The sequence below is a fragment of the Chiroxiphia lanceolata genome, chromosome 9 (assembly GCF_009829145.1).
Source record: "Chiroxiphia lanceolata isolate bChiLan1 chromosome 9, bChiLan1.pri, whole genome shotgun sequence".
NCBI lineage: Eukaryota > Metazoa > Chordata > Aves > Passeriformes > Pipridae > Chiroxiphia > Chiroxiphia lanceolata.
Window position 1 is genome coordinate 27,846,287 of NC_045645.1, and position 18,964 is coordinate 27,865,250.

Here is an 18,964-nt window from a genome sequence, read left to right on the forward strand (position 1 = left end):
AGTGTCAAGGGAGAAAGGATGTAGGGAGCCAGAAGGCTGCTGTCCCTCACTGACTGCACTGACAGCCTTGCTTCAAGCTTGGGACTGAGCTCACTTGGCATCTCCTGACCACATTTTATCATGGACTCAACCCAATTTGTTTTCAAAAAGAGGAAAGGAAGACCTGGAGAGCCAGGGATGTCTTCCTGCCTCTGGGCACTGTGAAATGCAGCATGTGTAGACTGGAATGCTGTAACTCTTCCCCTCTTACACCCCTTCCTGGGAGCTGGCAACAGAATTCAGCCCCTTGCCAAGGTTCCCCGGAGAGCCAAGCAGGGTGGAAGGCAAGAACCATACTCAGCAAAGGTCTGAGCAAGGGATCAGGCCACCTGTTTGTACCTGTTGTGGCTCCCCAGAGTTTTATGAATCCATGTATGCCCTCACCTTGTGAGGACTAGGTTTGGTTTGTGGACCAGAAATAGACCCAGATCTTGCTTGAACTGGTATGGTGATAACAGCTGACCTAGGATCTGAGGCTGTCTCCTCTTCAGCTTTTGGTGGTGGTTTGAGCTAATTCCTACTGCTTCAGCCAAGGGAAGTGTTGAGATGTGAGTCACAGTGTTTCCTACCTGCATGGCTCTCCTCTTGCTCTCTATCCCTTCCCTCTCCCCTATGCCTGCCTGGCCTGGCTCTCCCAGCCTGGCCCCTCACCCTCTTTACCAGCGCTGTGGAGGAGCCTGGAGCTGGTCCTGAGCGGTGGAATGATTCTGGTGCTGCAGAGTATGGAATGGGTATGGAGTTTCAGGGGCTGCAGGAGATGCTGATAATTTCCCAGCTCTGCCACAGCAGAGGAGAAATCATTCCTATCTCCCTGTGCATCATTTCCCTCAGTATAAACCAGACAGTGATCCTTTTCTTGCCTCCTTGAACTGATGCCAAAGGAGAGAGGCTGGCTCCTCCTTGCTTTCCCCCCAGCACAGATAATAGTCTCTTTGGACTTGGCATGCCTGTGCCAGGGCTCTCCAATCCAGGAGACTTTAGACCCTGGCTTTCCAGGAGCGTGGCAGCAGAGGTGAGCTGCCTGTCTCAGCCTCTCTGTGCACTCCCTTGAGTGCACATGTGAGAGCTCACTCCCTGCTCCAGCCTATGCAGAAGATTTCTCTGCCAGTCCTGCACCTGCAGCCTGGGAAAATGGCTCCAGTCATGCTGCAGCGGGCATGGACAGTTGATTATAAGCGGTCATAGATTACCTGGAGCAATGCTATTAAATTTAATACACTTCTGCAGCCCCCAGCTCTTGGGGCTCAGCCTTGGGTTGTGTTACTGACATCTTGTTGCAAAGCATTTTGGGGACATTGCTTAGGGGCGTGAGGCAGAGACAGTCCACTGCAAAAATCGAGGGAAGATGATGAGTTTCTGTAGAGATTTATTTCCTGCCCAATAATTGCCCAGAAAAGCTGTGTAAACCTTCTCTGTTTGTGGAACAAACACTGCAAGAGTTACTGCTCTGACCTTTTTTTTTTTTTTTCCTTTTTCACTGGACAATTGTCTGTGCCCTTGCTGTTCTGAAGCCTTGATATGCTGCTGGCAGATTTATGCCATGTTGAAACCCACTTCTTATTGCCTCAGAGTTGATTGGAAGAAAGGAGACTTGTTTGCTGACAAATAAACCCGCTGCCATGCACCCTGCATGCCAAGCTGGGGTTGAAGTTTAGAAGTCCTCTTTTCCATGTCAGCTCCTTGTCTCCTGTCACTGTGTCACCTGTGAAGGGTGAGGGACCAGCTCTGAAGAGGATCAAAACTGGATTTAGGCAGGACTGAGATACCTAATGAGCAACCAATGCTGTGATGGAGCAAGGCCACTGCTTGCTGTGGGCTTGGTGCCTCCCAAGGGAAGGGCTGTTCAGTGTGCAAGTCCTGCCCTGGCTTAACGAAAGCTTGTGGCAAATCCCCCTGTGAACACTCTCACATTGATTTGGCAGCTGCTAAATTTGGGAATAAATCCACTCTCCTTGGCAGCAATAGTAAATCAGATGAGGCATGTCCAGCAAGGGTTTGGAGTCCACTGCAAAATGCACTCAGTCTGTGTGTGGTTCAGAGCTTGCCCATGCTGAAGAGGAGCTGGTGCTAAAGCTCTCTAGAACAAACCTCTGGGTTGAAATCCTGTCCTGGGTGAGATCCCAGGAGTTTGTTAGTGCTTTTGGGGTTTTCATCACTCTGCAAGCCTCTGATAGTGGTGCTAAGTGCCCCTTTTCCCTCTGTATCAACAAAGAGCTGATATGCCAAGGGGGTTGTGTAGTAGCCAGACAGCTTGGAGAGGTTGTACAATGAAGGCCACTTAGAATCATTGATCCGCCCCTTGGATGCCACACAAGAGCAGATGCCACTTGCAAACCAAGCCTCAGCTCCTCATATGTATTAGGTGACTGGGAGGTCCATCACTACTGGGACCATTTGGTGCCTGTGTCAAATGGTCCCAGTACATTCACCCTGCTGTAAAACTGCCCTGGCCAAGCAGAGGTGGTTCTGCCTGTAAGTTTTGTTCTTGGTAATGCAGGATTTTTGTGGTAGCTGGTAAATGTCAGCCCTCATTACAAAGTATACCATCTCCTGGGTGTGTTTCTCCTCGTGAACAAACCTGTTGGAGGCTCCTGATGCCTCACGGAGTGTCTGGGCAGAGAATCATGCCCATATGTGTGTATATGTGTATGTACCCTTGCACTTCCTTCTGCAGGTGACAGGAGGGTGTGGGTTTTAATCTGTGTGTGTGTGTGTGTGTGGGCAGCCCTGCTGAGGCTGTTTGTCAGCTGGAATCCCAGCACAGGGCTCTGCGGCATCAGCCGCGGCTTCCTCTTTGCCTTCTGTCACGTTTGGAAGGAGGGAAGATGTAGCTGAGTCTTGCAATAGTAGGTCAAAACATACTGCAGCACTAAAGATCAGAGCAAAAGCTTTCTTGTACAAACACATGGTTTTATTCATCCTGTTATTTTCTTTATCAAATGCTTACTTGCCTTTACAGAGCAGCTTTGAGCCCCAGGGAAAGCAAGTGTCTTGCCGGAAGGGAAGCCGGGCTAGCGACTGGAGTGGGTGACAGTTGTGGAAAATGGGCAATCTGGAGTTTTATTCCTGATTCTGCTCTGGCTCCTGTCCTCCAAATCTCTGTGAAGAGTTTAAGAAACGAGGAGCAGGGGCTGTCGCCAGATGCGTATGCGACACACAGTGTGGTGGCACCCCCAGAGCACCCTGGGCACAGCAAGAAATACCAGTCATGACTGCAGCTGTTTGTGGGTGGGTGCCAGTCTGGTTAGGGTACCTCCTGGTTAGGGGGCTGGAATGAGCTCTTTTATCCTGACAAAGCTCTGCCTGGGATTCTTCAACGTCCAGACGTGCAGACAGCTTATTTTTAAGGTCTCGTTTGAAAGATGTCAGCTCCCCCTCCCTGCTCTTCCCCAGGCAGCGAGAGCAGAAAACTAAATTTATCTGCATTGGGACAGAGAGAGCTGGAGTAAACCAGCCAGGCGCTGCTCCAGATCTGCTGGGTGGAACAACTGGCACAGAGCTGTCTGTCTGTCCGAGGCAGAGATGCTCGGGTGCTGCTGATCCTGGGCTGTGACATCTACACTGCATTTTCCATTCCAGCCCCAGGCTTTCAGAATTTACTGGAAAGTTTGCCTTGTTGGGGTGGCATTTTGTCAGTCTCTGGGTTAATTTTTTTATATGTGAGGCAAAGCAGTCCCTCTGCTTTTTGAGGAGACAAGTGAGGAGCTACAATCCTTGCCTTCCTTCCCAAGACCTTGCGAGGACCCCAGGGTGGAAATGCTGCTGGAGAAGAGGTGAAGCACAGCCTACAGAAATATTTTCAATTTGAGGGTAGCTGCCTTTTTGGGGTCATTACTGATTGGTGGAAGGGAACACAGGGCAGATGTTTAGATGTGTGCTACATGCTGCTGTGTGCCTGAGAAAGAAGAGACTCTTCAGTGTGTCCCTTCCCGGGGCTATCTGGGGCATGAGCAGGTGGGGAATCAGTGGGATCAGTTTTTATTTTTCACCTCCTAAAACTGGAGCATCCTTCTCTGTCAGACTGCTGCTAATGAGTTAGTTAAACAGCATCTCCTTACTGGAAACTCTTTTCAGTCCAATTGAGATGTTGCAACATGTCAGTTGTGACAATAAAAGTGAATTAAGGCTCATTTCTCCTTTTTTACGATGTTTATTAGAAGATGGGAACGCTCGTTTGGAGGAGCTAATCATGGTTATTTATTTGTCAGTGGTACCAAGAAGCCCCTGTGCAAGCTAAAGACCCAGTGCCAGATGCTGTGTGTGGTCACAGAAGGAGTGGGAGCCAGCCCTGGAGAAGGGATTACCACGTGGGAAAAGCCCAGGTGAGGTAGGGAGACTCCCATGGCCATTTAGCTGCAGCTGCAGGACTTGCTGCTGCTTGGAGATGCTGTGAAAGCTACTGAAGTCAAAGAAGGCAAGAGGAGAATTCATCTCCCCTCTCAAGCTGTTTTGATTCCATGGCTCATCCAAGACTTAAAGCAGGCTCTTCCAGGGGATGGGCTGCTTGTCAAGGTGCTTTCCAGCACATCTAACAGGGAAAAGGAGTTATGTTATTGCCTTGAGGAACCCAGGCAGAAGGATGCAATAGAAAAGGCCTGTAGGAAGGTTCAGTGCATCAGCTTGTTTTCAAGGAGAGTTTGGTTTCTGCTTCTCAAAACCATTTAATTCCATCCTGAGCTGATAAGCTTAAAAGATCCAGCAATCAAGAGCAGAAATCCGAGGACCTGGAGGCATGGAAGGCTGAGAAGCAGGCCAGGAAGGAGAAAGCCAAACTGGTGATCTTCCCCTGCAGAGAGCCAAGAACAGAGTTGACCCTCAGTGCCTCTCCCTGTGAGGAAGACTCCGTGTCATCGCTGGAGGAAGGGGTAAGGGTCTGGCCCCCTTGCCCTGAGGTTTGGTGGGGCCCTGTGGGGAGGAGCTGCCATGAGCAGAATTTACTGAGGGTAAAGGGGAAGTATTGAGGACAGAGAGACAGATTTTCCTGCAGGTCACAGCAGTCTCATGCTGGGATCAGTTGTCACCGAGCTGTTGGCTGCTGGGCTCTGTCCCTGCCCTGTGTTTTGGGCCTCCAGGTTGTCTTTCAGCCTGAGTTCCTGCCTGGCTTGTGGGCTCCTTCATCAGGACTTTTGGCTTTGTGCTGTTGATGCTCATGAGTGTCATCCAGTCTCTGGATCCATCCTGGACTCCAGCTTTGCATAGACACGGGTTGGGGTTACGAAGGTTATTGTGTAGAGGACAGAAACTGGGGGCTTTGAAGATCACACTGGAGGTGAGAATGGAGAAAGCTGAGGGGATGACTGGCTCCCAAATCCTTTGGCAGGATGGCCAGGCTGGGGTGAGCCAGCAGCAGCCAGCTCATGTTGGGGACCGAGACCTCCAGACTGGGCTCCTGCTTGTGGCCACACCAGCACAACACCCTGGGGCTCTTCTCTGCCCATGAACCCGCCGTGCTGTGTCACAGTGGGCTGAATCTCTGTCTGGATCAGTGTAAAAACATCATTCTTCTTCCTTCAGTCCTGCTGCTGTCGATGTTTTGAAGTTAAGAAAACATTTAAATGATTTAAAAAAAAAAAAAATACCCAGTCTTGGTTTATCAAGGGAACTTCTAATGAGCAGAAGGGGAGGGGGAACAGACACAGGAAGGGCAGCAGAGACTTAACAGCCTGGCAGAGCACTTGTCATCCTGACAACGCAGTAAGTTTCAAACTGGGCTCTCTCCTGACGTTTGCCTGAAGGTATATTTAACTAGTGCGGGAGATGCTGGAGCACAAGTGTGCACCTTTGAGCCCAAGGAAGCCTCAGCGGGGGTTAGCCGGGTTTGGGAAGGGAGGGAGATGGGCTCCAAATGGAAAACGTGCCTCCTTCCCTCCCTCCCTCTCTCCCTCCCTGTCTGTGCATAGCCAGACTGCAGGGCTGTGCTCGCAGCTTGGTGAGAGAGGATGCTAATGAAGCGTGAACCGGCTGCGCTCAGTGGCAGCTCCGTGTATCTGCCACCAGCCCACCTCTTCCTTTCATTCCTTCCGAATTTGCATGTTGTGTTTGACGAATGGAAATGTGGGCTTCGCTTTGAAGCGGGAGGGATGACAAATAAACAGATAGGATGGGAGCTCAAACTCTGCTTTCCCAGGGCTGGGCTGAATTGTCAGAGGATGCACAAGGCTTCTGGGAGAGATTTGCAGCCTTTGAGACTGATGGAAAACCCCAGGATTTGCAGGTTAAAAGGGTGCAAAGATGGGGTCTTTGCATGGCTCCGTGCTCTGCCCAGAAATCTTTTCTGTGTTTGTTTTGTTTTGGTGTTTTTTTGTTTGTTTGTTCTTGGGAATTTTTTATTTTGGTTTGGGTTTGTTTGGTTTTTTTGGTTTGTTTGTTTGGGTTTTTTCCAGCCCTGACTTTGAGAGCTGCCGCTCCTCTGTGTTGGGTCTGAAGCTCCCAACCCTTCTCTCCCAAGAGCTTCCAAAATGCACCTCCCACCTCCCTCAAACCCCTTTCAGCTCTCCCTGTGGCAGCAGGACCTGCTCCATCTCTCCTGTCCAGGTACCTCTGCTTTTCTTCCCCACAGCCCCTGGCACTCACCTCCCTTTTTTTCCTCAGCTTTTCCTGTTTCAGTCAAGCCTTTGCTCACTTTCTGTCCCCATACCCTGTGCTGTGGGATTTTAGACACTGAGATATGATCTGTGTGCCCAAAAATCCCAAGATAGTGCCTGCAGACTCCAGGCGTGTGTTGAATCCACATTACAGGCACTTGGGAACAGAAATCCTCCTCTTCCAAGACTCGCCAGCTACCAAGATCACAGAATTGATAATGTTGGAAAAGAGCTCTAAGATCATTGAGTCCAACTGTTATCCCAGTACTGCCGTGTTCACCACTAAATCATGTCCCCAGAGTAGTTCAGGCAGCCACAGGAGAGCAGGATGCTTTATGTCTGGTCCTGTGTTGTGAGAAGTTTCCGTGGCAGAGCTTAAGGTTGATGCACTGATATTAGATGCTGCTGAAAAGGGATGTGAGGTTTTTTTAAATTATTTTTATAGCGAGTGACTTTTTGGCATTTTTGAGGAGCAGACTCCCAACTAGGAGGCAGAACAAGCTGGGCATGTGAAATGGGGGTAATGCAATGAGCCAGAGCATCTGCTGCCTTGGAGGGTCTGAACTGTCCTCTCGTTGCTTTCATCACGTCCCCAGACGTCTCATGGCACCTCACCTGCCTGCAAAGGAACATCTGGAAGGGTGCAAATGCCAATCCGTGTTTTTACTGGCCCTGCAGAACAAAGCCAGTTCCAGCATCAGTTACAGCAGGAGGAGATGGAAAGAGAGTGTTAGACACTGGAGTGCCCGGGAGCCTTGCCTGGAAATAGATGTCCGCAGCAGTATGGCAATGGGCTAAATCAGGGATGTTAGTCCACGCTCTCCCTTGCAGCTGTATGGTTTTATCTTCCTTTCTAGATTGGCTTTGAGATGTAGGAAAGTGTTGAGATCCTTCCCACAGGAGAGATTTGCTGAGGTCCTTAGCTGGTACAAATCAATCAAGCTCTAACTCACAAAGCGCCCTGTGGGGACGCAACTTCGATAGGAACCTTCCCTCTGAAGTTTGATGTGATTTCCTTTTCTTCCAGCCACATATTTTCCTCTTTTCATCGCAAAAATAAAAGCTGTGAGAAAATCTGGCCAAGCCCCGGAGCTGGTCCCCACCTCCCTTGTCCCAGCCTTCGTGCCCTCCATCAGAAAACTGTGAGTCATCACCTCTTGGCTCCACCAGCTTTGTAATGTTTCTCTTTTTCTCCTCCTCATTCCCCCATCCCAGCTGGGGTGAAGAAGCGAGAAAGTAAATAGGAATAAATACCTTCAGCCATAAAAGTGAAATAAATCAATATCTCTTCTCTGAAGCCAGAGATGCTTAATAGGCAAGGATCACTGCCAGATTGTAAAAAATGTGTTTAGTGTGCGGCTGGGGCAAGTTTAACCCTTGGACATAAACAGCTGAGCAGCTTCTCACATCTCTGAATTAAATAACTTTAACTGCACAGGGCTGTGATTAATAGAGGTGCCTCTGCTTGGGATGCACCAGGTATTTGGTGCCTGAGGATTGTCTGGGAGGTTGGGAGGGAGAAGTTGTTGCCAGATCACTTCTGCAGGCCCGGTGATGCTTTTTTTCATGAAGGCACAGCTCTATTTGTGGGTAAGGGAGCTCCTGGGCAATGGGCTGAGCTGGTGGGATTTCAGCTGCCTTTCTCAGGAATTAAGGACTCTTTTATCTCTCCATGCTGCCTTTCTGTGGTGGGAAAGCAGAAGAGCAAAGCTCAAATGAGGTAGTGATAGGATATGAGGGAATGGCATGAACATGTGCTAGGGGAGGTCTAGGCTGGGCATTAGGAGAAGGTTCTTCACCCAGAGGGAGCTTGGGTGCTGGAACAGGCTCCACATGGAAGTGATCAGAGCACCAAACTTGACAGAGGGGAAGTGTTAGTCCTGCTGTTAGTCCAGCTGGTTTGGTGAGACCACCTCAGGAATAATGGGGGGTACTCTGGCCAATCTTTCTGAAGACCAATGAAGTCAAACGAGAACAGGGTATAAAGAGCCCTACTCAGAAATTCAGAGGTGTGAACATCCCATCACACAGAGTTTGGCTTCACAAAATCAAGGCTGAGAGGTGATGCACTTCAGGAGAAGAACTATTTAGAGATGTTGGCACCAGGACAGCTATTTATGGGCTGTCCATGAGCTTGGGAGATTGGTGACAAGCCAGAAGGTACAGATCCCTTCCAGCAGTCATGGAACAGGGAAGCACTGGGACTGATTTAAAGTGAAGTTGAGCAAGAGTGACTATTTGATATAACTGCAGCACTGCTCAGAGGCTAGATGCAGGGATGTGGGGTTTCTCACTGGTCTTATTTACCATAATCTGTGTGCTTTTTGTTGGGGCTCGGAGCTCAAAGATAGCCAAGGTATTTCAGAAAAGGATTAGGGTCAGTTTTCCACAAAGCCTTCTTGCACCTCTATAAGCCATTTGTTCTCCTGGCAGTCTCACACTCACTTAAGTGAGTGCTGCCTGGCACACACGTGTTTTCCTGAACTACAGCAGAAGCCTTTTGCTGTGGAGACCCACATGATGGAAATTCTCTTGCTATTCAGGAGCTGGGGATATCTGGCACAACTCTCAAACCCAGCTTGTTTCCATGCAGAAGGAAGGCAGGTTGAACTGGGAAAGGTGATCCTGGAGACACTTGTGTTTGTTTTGATTTTTTTTCTCACAAGTAGAGGAAATTCCATCTCTTGCTAACATAGCCTCTGCTTGCCACAGGTTTGGGAGTTATTAAAGTAGCAATGGAACAGGGAATTCCAAATGGACCCACTTTTGCTGTTCTCCCATGGAGGGTATTGCCCTTAGTTGGGACAGAACAAACATGTTGAGGTTGTGGTTCACATAAAGTGGGCAGGATTTGCTCCATCACTTGTGCCAGGCATTCTTTATGGGCAGGAGGGGAGAAACCTGGGTCTTAGGCCAAAAAAAGGGCTTTTACTGACTCTTGATATGTTGCCTCCACCTTACTCTGTGGTCTGTCGGTGGCTCCTACTCCGCTCTGCCAGATTCCAGTTTGGACCTGGAAGTCCCTGTAGTTAGAGCAAGGGGGTGTCAGAGGTAGTTCTCCACACCTAAATCCACTTTAAATAATTAAGGCTGGGAAAGGCTTTTCATATCAAGTCTAACCATTAACCCAGCACTGCAACTTCTTGTTCTCAGTCTCTTGATCCCCTCAAACAGGAAGAAAGGAGGGACAGCATTGCCTGAGTGAGGTCTGTAAGAGTCCACTGCCTCCAGGACTCCAGTGTTTTGGGTGAGGTGGTATCCTGTGGACACCAAACATCTGTGTGGCTTTGCGTGTGTCACTCCTTCCTTGCCCCCTCCTCCACCTCCAAACGTGGGAGAAAATCCTCTTGTTGGTGCCTGCAGAGCTGTCTGTGAGAGCCCAGCCACGGAAGAGCTGGTGGATTGCTTTTCTGCCCAAGGCAGTCAAAGTGCTCCTGGTGGGATAATCAATCTCCCCAAGAGCTCCCCCAGCCTGAGCCCTGACTTTATGGAGTGTGGAGCATCTCCCCTGCAGTGGCCACGAGTCCCCCTTCCAGGCAGCAGCTCACCCGTGGGATGGGGAGCGTCTGTGTGTGTGTTTAAAGGTCGTAAAACGCTCCGAGGAGGAAAGCTCCGGCCGTTCCACGTGCCGACGGGAGAGCTCCTGGCACTCCAGCTTCCCTGGCAGAAAATCGCAGCAGGGAGTAAATCCTGGAGAAATAAAACTGGTGGAATTAGCCCAGAACCTTGTGCAGGAGGTGGGAAGTGTTTTCACGGTGTTTCCTCCTCCCTTGTGGGTACTGAATCATTGGGGGTGATTTTTCATCTTGGCGCAGGTCAAACCAGCCGGGGCTCCTTGTTGGTTGATCCCAATGGGGGAGGGAGACCCCTCTTTGATGGTCTGACAGTACCACATTCCTCTTTTGTTTCCCAAAATGGTGAGAAAAGGCCCTAGCAGTGGTTTTTCGGGGTGTCGTTTTGCTTCCTCTCTGGAGTTTCTGAGGCTGTGCCCGAAGGCAGGTGGGGTTTGGGGGAAGGATGTTCCCCAGGTCAGCCAGCACTGGGCTGGGTATGCTCTGCCTTACTGGCTCCCCCGGGGCAGGAGCCATCACCCAGTCTGGGATTTCTCCTGAGGCTGGGAAGTAGCTGCCAGGCCAGATCTGGTATGGGGGAAGGGAAAGACTTGGTTTCTTTGAGTATCTGAGGGTGGATTAAGTGGAGCGTTCCTTGTTAGCTAATTGAAACAGTCAAAATGTCAAATGAGGCATTTCAATAATAGTGATGTTTAGGAGCTTTACGTTTTTATTTCTGTCCCTCTCTCCTTTGTATTGTGCCTTCAAGACATGGGGACCTAAGTCTCTGCCTTTACAGAAACCCTCTTAAAGAGGGGCTTCAGGGTGATGGGGCAAGGACTGAAGCCGTTTTAATCCCCTCCAATTCCAACATTATTGTGTTTCAGCAAATATTTTGCAAAAGGATTTTCAGGCTGAACTTCAAACAGGCAAATGCCTCACTCCAGTGACTCGGGGAGCTTTGCAAATTTAGAAAAGAAAATGAAGATTGTTTTAGCTGACATTTAAACCTCTTCTCTTTTCCCAGCCTGTCAGGAAGCTTCATACACTTCTGGTCAGACGCTCTTTCCCTGAAGAAGAAAAGGATATTTATAGCCAGGTAGGGCCATAAAGGGGAAATCTCCAGGCTGCAGCACCTGTCAGAGGAGGTTACTTATGGCCCCAATAGCAACAGCCAACCTGGAACCCACTCCAGGGAAGCAAAAAGGGGATGGTCCAGCCCTTGGCGCCGCAGGAGGGTTCTAGCCCAAGTAATTTGGGCTAATTCCTTGAGGGTGAAGGTAGGCTTGGCTGGAGTGTGGTATTTTCTAGGCAAATGTTTTCCTTATGGCTCACTGTGTTTTGTGCCCTTATGAATCTTGGGGAGTGTTGATACTGGGAGACCTTGAAGTGTGGACCATTCCTGGGACTTGGAGAGGTAGGGAAGGGGTTAACTAGAGATGCCAAACCCAAAGAAAACCAGTTTATCCCACAGAGAGGCTGTGGCTTCCTTGCCCTGCCTCATTAGGAGTTCCTGAGGGGCTGATGGAGCACCTGGCTGCAGGTCCTGGTTCCTCCTTGCTCGCTCTCAGCCAGAGCTGAAGCCGGGCCAGGGACGCCAAGCAGTGAGCAGCTGTCTGAGCTGTGTTTGGAGCAGTTTTCTCCCAGGGATTAGAGTGATTGGGGTTTCTTAAGGTAAAGACAGCGTGCAAAGAAAAAGCAGCATGTCTGGGGACAGCAGAGCTCCTCTGCAACCTGCTCTTAACCGCAGCTTGTTCTACACAAAGAGTTTTTGTTGGCACGTCACCTCCGATCCAGCCACCGGTCCAGAAGGATGGGAGCTCACCATGTGGGGCTGGAGGGCGGGGCTGGGGTTGTTTTTTGTGGCTGATGGGACTGCACAGGAGGTTTTGGCACAAGCATTTCTGCAACCCGAGCCCTGGGGCTTGCTCTGAGGCCCCAGGTAGGACACTGAGGGCATTTTGGTGTAGCACAATGTAGCTGGATGAATGTTGGTGTCAGGCTGTTATTCCTGTGTGGTGTTGGCTCATTGGACTATAGTGTGGAAATCTCTGATGAGCTTAAACTAGACCTGGGAACATCTCCCATGGTGGAGGTCCCTCGCTTCTCTTTTTGGCCAGTATGGGCTGATCTTTTTCTGTGTTTTCCCATGTCTCCCTAGATTTTAAGGGAAAGGAGTGCAGGTGCAGTGCCCTGAGAGGGAACCATGATGTGGTCTGGCCAAGAAGGGTATGGGGACCCATTCTCCATGGAATGCAGGTGTAGATACCACAAAGAGCTGTGTGAGGTGCTGCAGGCACTCTTTTCTTCTAGGAAAGCCACCTGGGGTGAAGGAATAACAAAACCCCTCTCACAGACCATGTCTCATGGAGGTGAGACCCAGAGGGAATCTTCCCTGGAGATCACAGGCTGATGCTGCTCCTCTGGGCTGTGTAGAAGTGGGAGAGCCCAGGACACTGTGCAGGATTATGGTCTGGGGGACATCAGGTTTGCACTGTTGGCTCTGCTTCCGTGTCCCTTCCGATCCCAGTGCAGTCCTAGAGCTGAGCTGCTCAGGTTTTCATGATCCCAGAAAGGAAAGAAACAAATCTCTTAAACATTGAGCTCTCTACTGGGGTTTTCCTGCCTTCTGCCCACCCTGGTGGATGTTAACAAGCTAGTAGTTCTAGACCTGCTGTGCCTTGATAGAAAGATTTATTTTTAGGGCCTTGATATTTAAAATGATCTGTTATAATTTCATGCTTAAATAACACTAAATAATGTTCCCTGTTTGCACAGTGTAATTGGAAGAGGCGAATAAACCAAACAAACCAGCTATGACTGAGCTTCCTTAGTATTTTCAGAGTGAAACAAAGAGTAAAAAACAAGGCCTTGGCCAATTTAACACTTTGGGGTTTTTTTCTAGTTGGCATTTCACTTTTTCATTTTCACAGGCCAAGAAACACGAGAGTTCTAAAGAGCCAGTGGCTTCTTGCCAAAGAAAACTCAGTTGATCTTAGATTGGAAAAAAAAAAAAAAAGAATGAAAAAAAATTAGGAGTGAACTTATTGTTTGTTTTTTAGGAACTGGCAGGGCTAATGACTCTGGAGGTGCCGTGGGATTTTATGTGAGCGCAGAAAAGGCTTAGAAAATATTCAGCAAGTTCATTTAGGCTCCTTTCATGCTTCTCAAATCCTGAGGCTCCTTTTATTGCTGCTTTATGTCAATTTGGCACTGCTTGATTTCGCTGCTGCTCTCGACATTGCTGTGATGGCACTGCCGTGCTGCATGTGGAGCAGGTCCTGCCCTGATCACATCCCTGGCATCCCACATAACCTGCCTGGGCTTTTAGGTGATTGAATTAAAACTCCTGCCTTCAGCTGACCAGATTTGGGAATAGGAAGTTCAGGCCAAGCTGCCGTTACCTGTGTGCAAAGCCACAGGTGGGTCGTTTAAGCAAAGAGACTTTGTGATTAGTCATGAATGGGTTGTATTCCCTTCTGGAAAACTGCCATCAGAGAGGGAGTATAGCCCGGGCTGAGGAAGCTGCTGCACATCAGCTCGTTGGTGTGTCTTTATCTCCGTGCCAGAGTTCAAGAAGCATTTGGACAATGCTCTCAGGCACATGCTGGGATTCTGTGCAGGGCCAGGCATTGGACCCGATGGTCCTCATGGGTCCCTTCTAACTCAGGACTGATTCAGTGATTCTCCTGTTAAAAGGGCATGAGTAACTTTTCCCTCTCTGCCCCTGTGTGTAGATGTCCCATGGAGCGTAGTTGCTGCAGGTTCAGGCTGTGGCAGTGAAGGTGCTGAGACTCCTTAGCAGCCCCGCATCCTGCTCTTGTTTCTTCCCTTTCCCTCCAACCCTCCCTCTGTCCCGCCTGTCCGGGTGTGAGCAGGCTTCCCCCAGCACCTCCCCTCCTTCCAGGCTGGCAAAATCCTTCCCCATCTTCCCCTCCCTCCTCTCCGCACAAGCCTCGGCTCTGTTTGTGCCCGCATTAGCATTTCTGCTGACTGCAAGGATCGGTTTAATTTCATGGGTGTCATTTCCTTCAAGAAATCTCTCTCTGAGCAGCAGCCCGACGAATGCCTGATAAAACATATTTTCCTACGGTAATGATTTTATGGACCCATAAGTCATGAATTTATTATGATCTCAGCCCCTGCTGCTGATTGCTGTAAAATGCAAAGTAATTAACAGCGAGCGGTAGCAGCTATTCCCACCTGGTAGCGTGTTCTTGGGTACGCTGATGGCTTTGATTAAAGTAATGGCTAAAGTGTACAGCCCGGCTGTAAAATATTAGCATGATTAATGCCGTATCCCAAATAAGAAACAAAACTAATGGGCATGGTTTAAGGAATTAAAAATATATATATATGTACATTCCTCTCCCACCCTCCGGCTATTGTTCTGGCTCATTTGTGCTTTCTTTTCTGTTAAATAATGTATGGGCTGGAGGACTGGGGGCCAGGCTAGAGATGCATATTGCAGTTTCATAACATCTTAAGTGCTTGTGTTAATTTTTCACTCCTTCCTCCTCTTTCCCCTCAACCTACCATCTCCCATCGTGCAGGGGGAGAAAGATAATCAAGTTTCCCGAACTTGGCCTGAAGTCAGATGTGATTTGATTTGGATTGCAGACAGCCCCGGGGAAGTGGCTGGGAGGCAACTTGGAGAGTTGGGCTCCCTCTGTGGCCTCGCAGGAGAGAAACCCTGACGCTGTGTTCGCATTCCCATGGCTGGGGGTGATCTCCGGTCTGTCTCAGCAGCCGGGAAGCCCGTAAGGTTTCTGCACATGAAGGATAACCACATCTGTCCAAAAGCTGCAGTGCTTCTGCTGGGAGAAGAAGGCTTTTGCTTTTCTTTTTCTGAACAGCTTAAAAAAAACCAGCAGTGACTGGATCCGAGTGGAAAAAAATTAGTGAAAATAAGACCCGTGTCAGATTTCTCCCCGCCACCCTTCCCAAAGCCGTGATAAATTTTACTTCTGCCATTTACCAATGGGAAAGATTAGAAATTACTTGGGCTTGGGGATGAGAAGAGAAAAGAAAAGGAATCAGGCTTTTTTTTCCTTTTTTTCTTTTTTTTTTTTAAGACAAACACTTAAAAAATTTCATTTGGAAATGGAGAAAATACCCGATTGAAAAAAAAAAAAAAGGAAAAAAAGGCTTTTCTGACTTATCCATTTTGATCAGCTCTTCCAATTTCTGAAGATGCATACACCAATGTCATCTAATTCCCTCTGATCTGCCTCTACCTTTTCAGGTGTATTGATCTGCTCTAGTTTAAGAAGCTCCCGACTATTGGAAAGAAGAGTTTATAAATAACTACAGAGAAACAGGGTTCTGTATCACAGGAGTTCCAGCTGGGCTGCTTTTGTTTATCGCACAACACACATTTTTTTTTTGGAACTTTTCTTAACCAGGAGGTTGCAAAAGGAAGCTCAGCATGCCAATGTCACTGAGAATTGTTGTATTGTGTTGTACTGTGCAAACGGTGTTTTCTCCCTCTTGGGATGGAGAGGTTTCTGGGTTTGTTTTTGTAGATAAGATATAAACTCAGTGGTGGTTCTGTTAGTAAATACAAGTAGCCCCAAGCTCCGGAATGCGTCTTGTTGGTCCCTCCAGTAATTTGACAAAGTATCCTTCCAGCAACCTCCTGAAAGTACAACATGAACAATTTTGTTGATCCTTCACTATCTGAAACAGTTGTGGGAAGGGATGCTGGGCTCCATCAATGACTCTGCACAGTGGCCACTGCCCTGCCAGCCTTGGTGTGGGTTTTGGATGTCTCACTTCTGTTCAGGAGTGGTCAAACCCAGGGATTAGATGTGGTACCAGGAGGGTGAGAATGGAGCTGTCTCTCTAAAATTGCCCCTGCTGGAGTTGTGACTACCTTTATTGGGAAGAGTATAGGAAACCTGTGATCAAAGGGGGAGCTTCCATGCAGAGGGAAATTATTCAGATTGAGACATGTTTGTTGAGTAGAGGGGCAGATGGGGATGAGTACAGAGGAGAGGGAGGTGATCAAACCATGTACAGTCCAGAGAGGAACAGAAGAGGGGGCATGGATGGATTTGGATTCTGAGGGTTACCCAGTGGACTCATTAGACAAAAGGTTTAAAGAAAATGAGGGGAAGTCCACTTTCCTGACATGCATAAGTACATATGTATTTCATCACCACGTCCTGCTGTGGAGTCCAAAAGGGGAGAATTAGAGGTGAAGCAGGACTAGATCATCATGGAAGGCAGATCCTTGGGGATGCTGGATGTAGCCAAAGGGTTTGCAACAAGAAGAGGGCCATAGATACCCCATCCCTCATTTCCTTTTCCCTCTCCTCCCCTCAGCAAGGCTGTGACCATGTTTTTGTGCCTGCTGTGTCCTCTTGTCTTGACACCGGGGCTTGGAGCTGGAGGATGTGGCTTGACTGACAGCACCTTCTTTCCTCAGGAATGGATCTCTCAGTGTCTTCCCCCAGCACATCAGGCTGGAGCCATGAGGGAGCACAGGGCAGGTGATGAAGGAAGGGCGATGATGCCATATCATGATTCCCACCAGAAACATCCAGCCTCGGGGACGTGGAGGACACCACCAGCCCATGGGGCTCAGGCAGTGGCCTTGAGAGGTAAGAGCCATGTGTGTGAGTGTCATCCCAACTCTGAGATGTGAGGATGGTGTGTGGTGGCTGGGCAGGGGAGGCAGATCCTTTTCACCCCTCGTTTGGGCACTGTTTGAGTCGGCTGCTGTGGTCGGGCAGTGTGGCTGCAGGGTCATGTTTGGAAGGCTTTGTCAGCAGTGCACACATGTAAATGATATTTGAGGAGTCATTTCTGTGAGAGACCTGAGAGCCAGACAGCTCTGCAAATCAGCCCATTAGTATTTTTAAAAGAAAACCTCCATCCTATAGGAACTGCTTCGGCCTCTGGAGATGTGCTAGAACTGTATCCCAGACTGCGCCGCATCCACTTCTATCACATCTTTCCCTCTCTTCTTTTATCTACCCCTGTTCCTTCCCTCCTGGCTACAGCTTTCTATTGCTATCCTATCCAAAACACACTTTAGCTATTGCTTTGGAAGTTTGCACAAGGATAGGTTGGCGTTTACTTTTTCCACCCCCCCCCTCCGCTCTCCTTACTCTTTTTTGAAGCTAATCACCCTGGTGAAATTGAGCTGTAATTCAGTTGGCAGTGGTCAGATTGAGCTGAACGTGTGTGCTCCAGCACATCCCCGGATTCTTTGCATCAACAAAAATGAGCACAGACAGGCACAGAGAGAAGGAGAGATCGCGTGGCCTTGTTTAAAACACACTCGCGCAGCAGCGTCAGCTGCCTGAACAAAAGCTGCCTGTCTCCTCTTTGGAGGTGGGTGAAAGAAGAAGTTATTTGGCTTGATGTGCACAGAGAGAGGGGGAGACGGCGTTCCCCCCCTCCTCCCCCTGCCATCTGCAGCTGTGTGGCAGGTAGAGCTTGGTTTGGTAGGGAGGATTTATAGCTGTCGTGAGTCAGTCAGTGTGTCAGGGTAAATCAAGCCTGACGTTTTTAACATCTTCCCCACACAAAGGGAGGGGCAAGGGGGAACGGAAGAAACAGTTGTAATTTTATGTCTATATCCTGCTCAACTAATCAAGGTGAGCAAGAGACATGCCAGCCAGGGGAGATTTTCCTCTAGTTAGCATGAACGTTTCTTTGCTTTGGCTTTCCCCTTCCTTTCCTGGGCTACCGTAGCAATCTTCTCTGTCAGGAAAGAAAGATCCAGCTGATCGATGCTAGAGGCTCGTAGACAAATGATTCTTGCTCCTCCAGACTGTCTCTTGTAGTATGTCTCTAATTAGGTAAGTGAAAACTCATGGCAAAACATGTTTTGGCAGAGGTTTGGCTACCTTTGACCCTGCGTCCTGCCTCCTCACTCCTACTGAGGCCCCAAACCCTGATGGCAGTGCTGTAGTGTACCATATCCTCTCCTGCCCTTCTCAGGAGCACCTTGCTCAGGTTGGACAGGCCTACAGGTGGGCTATGGAGAGAAGGAATATCTGCATCATACCTGGAAGGTAATTCCAGGGGATTTCCAGCAGCAGCATGGAAGAGTTTAAGGAAGAGTTGTCTTGGTATGCCTCTTGTCTTGCCTCAGGCGTGTGCTGCTGCAAAGCCTCCCTGTGCCTTTTACCTTGCTGCCAGCACAGGCTGCCTGCTCCCATACCAGGTGGGCTAATAATTCCCTCTGGTGAGCAAGGAGAGGAAAGGAGGCAAAACAAGCACGTAAGTAGGTGCTGCCCTTCCTCTGCCACAGTCCAGAGTATTGGTGTAACATATTAGGAGCATCCTGGTTTGAATACTGGGGTTAGCAGGATGCTCTACCTTTTGCCAGAAGTGATGATCCAGTAGGCTGGAATACCTCATGGCAGGGGGCAGGGTCTCTCTGCAGGGAAGGACCTGGGCAGCCAGCCCATGGCACAAGTTGTCCTGAAGGTGAGTGAGGCGGATCATGCACAGTCCTGAGCTGGAGCTGCTGAGCAGCATTAAAACCTGCACGCTGGGTCCATGCGCCATCTAGGCAGGGCAGCATCGTTGAAATTCCTCCTGTGCACAGAAGTGGACTAAGTCATCAGCATAGGGCAGGGAGCCTCCGAGTTCTGTGGGCTTGTGCTGATTTACACCAGCTGGGGAACTGGGCCAAATCTGTCTCATTCAGTGAATGATCATTCAATTTTTCTCTCTGCTATCAAGCCCTTAAACAAAAGCCAATTGAAATCAATGGGAGACTTTCATCATTTTCAGGGTTATAGGCCTAAAAAAATTGGATGCTTGGGGAAA

General features: G+C 49.1%; 1 long non-coding RNA gene across 3 annotated transcripts in view; it reads left to right on the top strand.

Annotated features, from left to right (window-relative positions):
- The first annotated feature begins 11,201 nt into the window (after positions 1 to 11,201).
- LOC116791242 overlaps positions 11,202 to 18,964 on the top strand; it is a 47,898-nt gene continuing 40,135 nt past the window's right edge. For all 3 annotated transcript variants that reach the window (XR_004358658.1, XR_004358662.1, XR_004358659.1), the window contains exons 1-2: positions 11,202 to 11,273; positions 16,605 to 16,779. This is a non-coding gene — a long non-coding RNA (uncharacterized LOC116791242). The remainder of the gene's footprint in view (positions 11,274 to 16,604; positions 16,780 to 18,964) is intronic.